The following is a 6,304-nucleotide window of genomic DNA, read 5'->3' on the forward strand; positions in this document are numbered from 1 at the left end:
CATTTCCCGCTTTGCTGTATTGTTTTCACTTTCTCATCTAGATTTTCTTGTCATACTCCAAGTAATTTCTCTCAGCATATTTTATCCTCATTTTTGTTTTCTTTTTAATTTAATCCTTTAGCTTTTTGTATGTCAGTCGCTTCAGCCTTCCATGCTTTACCTCTCCAACCACTGATGAGGCCCCACGGTCTGGCAGATAGGACAGAGGCAGGAGGCGGAGGCTGGGTTTTGGCATCATGAGTCCTGGGCCTGAAACCCAACTGCCAGACCTACCATGTCAGCAGAGTTACGCAAACTACAGAGCCTGTCTTAGCCTCTGTTTCCTCACCTGTAATGATAACGCAAATTACGCAGCATTATTATGATAATGTAATTAATAATGTAGTTTCTAAAAGTCCAACATCTACCACAGCACTTGCCTTGGTGTCAGTGGTCAACATTCCCTTTTCTCCCTTATTTGGAGGCGAGAGGAGATGTTGGGGGAAGGACACTGGAAGGAGGAGCAAAATACTTTAAATTGAAATTATTCCAGAAATGTGGAACATGTTACTCCTGTATATATTTCATAGAGATCACAACCATTATTAAAATGTCATAACTTCATTATAACTTAATTCTATTCCTATCCAAATAGTAGATAATCAAAGACACTGCTTAATAGCCAGTTTAACGGGTTTTGACAAACTGAATTAAAAAAAAGTGGCACCAAATTCACTAAGCTGCCTCCTACTCTTAGGTCCATGTAGGTGGGAAAGAAAATCTTCAACGGCCCGCAGGCCGTTTGGACTGGACTCAACTTTCTGACTTAGATCCACATCATTCTACTGCTCTCTTTGGAGTAAAATGAGTGAGTTTTCTGAGGTAAGTGCCTTCTTTTTGGAACAGAAAAAGGTAGAAAAGGCCTTTTGAGATAATGAGCAGAAGTTTGCCATCAACTTGAGGCATGTCAGATTCTCCAAAGATGAGCCATGTGCAGCGAACTCCCTTCTTTCAAGTCCTGTTTATGGTTGGTTAAGTAAGCAATGGAGTGATCTGTCACCTCCGCTCTCCGGCTGGTGAGCGGAGAGAGCAACAAGCCAGTCTGATGTGAAATGATTTGGACAGTAAGTAAATAAATCCCACCTTGATAAGCAGGCCTCTGCTGCAGCTCTCCCACGGGCCCTAAACATTTTGATTAAGGACTGATGAGGGCTTCCCAGGGGGAGGCCAGATACTCCTCTTCCCTGGAGGTCCCTGCAAATAGAACCTCACCTCATCTGTTGGTGATAGTTTAGGTGGAAGAGGGCAAGTGGGGAAAGGGGTGAACTAGGTGACCTTTTCAGGTCTTTCCCACCAAGGAGTCTTGGAAACAATATCCGATTCCCATCAAAGGCAACTAACTCAACTTTGGAGTACGGGTCGAGTATAGGACTTGCACCAAATTTCTGCTCCATCGATGCGTTGATGGATAGATAGACGCGTGGAGGGAGGGAGGGAAGGAGGGAGGGAGTTTCAAGGTTGCTTTACCCAAGCCATTTTCATAAACCTAATTATATGATATATCTTCTGTCTGAAAGGCAGATTACTGGAGCGGGACACATAAACACAAAATCACCACTTTATTGAGTAAGGAGTCTCTCTTCCTGTTTGGGGAATCTCCTGTGTTCTTGGTGGAAACTTTTGTTTTTCCCAATGAGAGGTGGAAATGTTTTATTTATGTGCTGCCTTTCCCAGGTTTATACTTATTTCCTAATCACTAACCATTCTAAAACCAAAAGGCCATTTCCTTTAAAATGCCCGAAACTAACAGCTTGCACTTTTTTTAGTGTTTTGAGCCATTCCAAGCTCTTTCCTATGCTGTGCCTCATTCAAAACTGAGAGACGTCCCCTGGCATAGAGAATATGACCACTATAATTCACTAGACAGCGGACTACCCGGCCTTGACTCCTGGCTCCACACTTATCAATCATATGACCCCGGGCATATGATTAACTGCTCTGTGCCTCATTTTCCTCATCTGTACAGTGAGGATGATAATAATATCTAACTTACAGGGCTGTCCTGCAGCTTCCATGAGTTAACTATGTAAAGCCCTTACAACGGTGAGGGTTTGCTGTCATTCTTGCAACTCACAGCAGATCTCAGAAGGTGATCGAGTAGATACAGCCGCTCCCATTTGGCAGATGAAGAGGCCAGAGATTTCCCAAGGCACGTGGGGAGGGGGCAGCCAGAGCTCAGGCTACAGCCTAGACGTCTTCTCCATCCCAGTCAGGGCTTTTCCCAGGCACCAAATTCATACTCAACTACTACTTAGTATTACTTGATATTGAGTGGGCTAATTGTGGTCCGCAGTCATTTATTACTGAAAATTCCAAGAGAGATTTGCCTGAAAATGAGAATTTCAGCTGTCACACAGGTCCACGAGGATGGACCTCATCCAGCAAAGCTTTAGATAGACTAGCGATGTCACACTCCCTTCTGTTCTTTTCCTGACTGGATTTTGATTATAGTGGTGCTTTTTGATTCTTCTCTCCCTTTTGCTTCTTCTTTTTTTTCACTAATAAGAAATTCACTTGTTTTTCTTTTCAGAAAAGTTTATGTTTCTCTAGGTTATAATAGTAATACATTTTATAGTGTTGAAAATTTGGGAAATTGGTGAAAAACAAAAGAAGAAAAAATATTGTTTTAACTATATGAAATTCCATCACTCGGAGATAATTGTTGTGGTATATTCCTTTCCTGTCTTTTTTCTATGCATGTGTGCATTTTTTTCTTTTACATCATTTGGATCTTGGTGGTGGTGGTGGATAGGGTGATTTACGTGACATGTTGCAAGCATTTGTTCATTTGCCTTTTGATTGCTTTGGGGTTAATTCTCCCAAGTATAGATAAATAGCAGAGTGCAAGTGTTAAAAGCAAGGACAGCTTGGCTCTGGCACTTGTTAGCTGTGTGACCTTAGACAAGTTATTTAACTTTGCTGTGTCTCGGTTTTATCAGGATAAAATAAGGAATAATAATAGAACACACCTCAGAGGGTTCACGTGCCCATAGAATTGAGTTAACGTTTGTGCTCAAAAACTGTTAGACAGAAGCAATTGAGGCATAAACTTGGAACTTGATGTTCTTATTTTGCTAGAGCTCCATTCCGTATAGGATTTTTGGTTGCAAACAATCAGATACACAGGTCAATTTAAGCCAAAAAAGAAACTTTAAAGGGTATCGAGTAGGGTACTTAGTTTTCCAATGGGAAGGACGGTTGGATGATAACTACAGCCATTTCTTGAGTACCTACTGTGCACCGCCCACAGTGGCTAGTTTAGGCACTCTGTCACCATCACTTCATTGTCCTCATGAGTTCCTGTGAAGTAAACATCAAGGTCTTCTTCTACGTATTAGGGAACTGAGTCTCAGAGGCATTAAATGATTTGCCGAGGTTCACGCAACTAAGGAAATAGTGGAACCAAGATTCAAAGCCAGACATGACCTACTCAACAGTGTAACTCATTCCTTCCTTCCTTCCTTCCTTCATTCTTTCTTTCATTTAATATTATAGAGTGCTCACTCTGTGCCAGAACAGGGGTTCTTTGGTGCGCACACAGGTGTGATACCTGTCAGCATGGAGCTTACAATCTAGTGGGGGAGAAGGATGTTTGTCCAGTTATCACACAAATAAATGTGACATTGCAGCTGTAATGCAGGCTCTGAAGAAGAGGTCCCTGGTGCTCTGAGGGCTTGTACTAGGGATTTGACCTTGATAGGGAGGTCATGGGAGATACCCCTGAGGAGGTAACGCTTGAGCTGAGATGGGAAGTGTGAGTGATGTTAATGGGCCAAGACCTGGGGAGTGAGGAGGAGTGATTCAGGAAGAGGAAACTGCCAAGTCTCTAGGGGAGAAAGACATAGGGGGTTGAGAGAGACTGACAGATGTATCTGAAATGGGAGGAAAGAGGAGAAGGGTGGTGAGATGGGAGACTCGAAAGAGGAGGGAGCAGGCCATATAAGGTTTTGAAGTTAATTGAGGAGCTTTGACTTTCTCCTAAGGTTAATGGAAGTCATTAAAGAATTGAAAACACAGAGATGACACGATTAGATTTCATTTCCAAGATATCAGTCTGGCTTCGATGGGAAGAATACATCGGGTTGGGGTACAGGTTCACCACTTGGGGCCTGTAGCCATAGCCCAGCTTGGCAACAACAGTAGCTGGGGTCAAGGATAGGGAGAGAAGTGAACAGACTCCGGAGAACCTTAGGAGATAAAATCTACAGATCTTGGTGATGGATCAGCTCTGGGAAGAGAGGGAGAGGGAGGGGTTGAGGAGGATGCCAGGACTTCTGGCTTATTTAACCCAGATGATACTGGTGTTATTTACTGTCTTGGTGAATATTGGGAAGGATCATATTTAAGAATGGTGATCATTAGTTTAGTTTTTGGATACGTTAAGTTCAAAAGCTTAACAAAAAAAAGTTTAAGTTTAACAAAAAGATGTTAAACAGGATGTAAGATAGAGAGGTCTGGAGTTTACAAGAGCTGTCTGGGATGGAATGGCGTAGGTGTGCATCATCATCTGTGGATGAAGGTTAGTGGATACTTGTCATTCTTTTGGGTTGTCCCTCACCTGCGCCCCCTTCTCACGTTCAAGGAATCCCTCATCTTAGGAGGCAAAGCCCACCTCCCTCTGTAGAACCTGAAAAGACCAGCTTTGGGAGGACCTACAACAATTTAGATCTAGGGCCATATATCGCAGGACCTCTGTGGCCCCACAGTCTCCTAGTGTGGCTTGGCATTGAATTAGCTCCTTCTGCTACTCACGGGTAACTCCTTCCCCATTTTAAAGCTAATTAAACCAAGGCATAAGGGTCAAAAGAGAGGTTGTCTGTTGTTTGCTAAGGAGAATGAGCTGGGGGAGGAACCAGGAGCACTGGCTCTGCCACGAGCTAGCCGTGTGGCCTTGGATATGTCCTCCCACCCCTGCTTGCATCACCCCTACATGAGGTCGTGGGCCTCAGGGATCTCCAAGGCCCTTACTGCCCCTAATAGTCTCTGATGTGTGTTTGTCCTTAGCAGCTTGAGGCCAACCAGCCAGAGCAATTACCTCGTTAATTCAGACAGAGGAAATATCTTACTGGGATGAGAAAGCAGATTTTATTTTCTGGCCCCAAATAATCAAGATTGTTCATCCTCCAAACCGTAAATGTGCCACCCAAAAGAGCAAAGAGTTGAAAGAAAACAAGGTCATCAGCAGATTTAAAACAAAGTTTCCTTTTTTTCTCATTAACAATAGGTTTTTTTTAATCTACATTTTTCTTCGGTATGAACTCGGCTTCATTTTGCTTACCTAGACTAATGTAATCAAATGGTCCCGGGAGAGGTACAGTTACTGATAACGGAAACAAAACAGAAGCAGTTTGGGCCCTGAGAGGTTTCGCCTGAATGATAGACCAGTGTTGTCCAATAGAACCTTCTGTGATGATAGCAATATTCTGTCCCGTGCTGTAATTTAGTGGCTACTAGCCCCATGTGGCTATTGAGCACTTGACATGTGGCCAGTGCAATTAGACAACAGAATTTTTAATTTTAATGAATATAAATGGAAATGGAAATAGCCACATGTGGCCAGCGGCTCCTGTACTGGACAGGGCAGAAGACATTTGCAGCCAAATGGCCCTTACCACGGACTTGTCTTCTGCCCCAACAAGAAGCCCAAGGTCAATTGACATTTCCCGAAGTTAATCATTTGGAGCTTGCTTTGGGACAGGGGCTGGTGGACGGGGACAGAATTCATTCTTTCCCCGTGCGGTGTGTGGGTTTATTAATTGTCTACATGATTGCTTCGGTAAAGAGACTACCTCTCTAAAACCAGAATTAGGAGCTCTGAATTTGAAGCCATTTATTAGGCTTAAATTTATGTGGTGTGAAATCTGTTAGATCATTTGCTCATCAGTAGGTTGTCTAGAAAAAAGGCCCATCTACAAAGGGTTTTCAGGGTGAGGGTCACCAGTGTAATCAGAAACATACCAAGCCTGGCCTCCAGCGAAAGATTGTGTGCTTTCAAGTAAATTTCAGGTTTGTGAAGTGGCCTTTTGAAGACCTTGCCATTGGTAACATTTCCTCTATTATTTAAAAAAAAAAAGCAATTATTTTTCACTATCGTTCAGCTTAACGGGAAGGTAGAAGCCCCTGGTGGTTCACATTTGGAAACACGGAGCGCGTGGGACGGCCATGCTGCAGGGAAGTCTCCAAGGCTAATAGGCAGAGGCTGGGGTGCAGTGAGAAAGTTTGATTAAAATTTGGACAAATCGTGCACTAGGACTGGCCAACCAAC

The sequence above is a fragment of the Equus quagga genome, chromosome 5 (assembly GCF_021613505.1).
Source record: "Equus quagga isolate Etosha38 chromosome 5, UCLA_HA_Equagga_1.0, whole genome shotgun sequence".
Classification (NCBI taxonomy): Eukaryota; Metazoa; Chordata; class Mammalia; order Perissodactyla; family Equidae; genus Equus; species Equus quagga.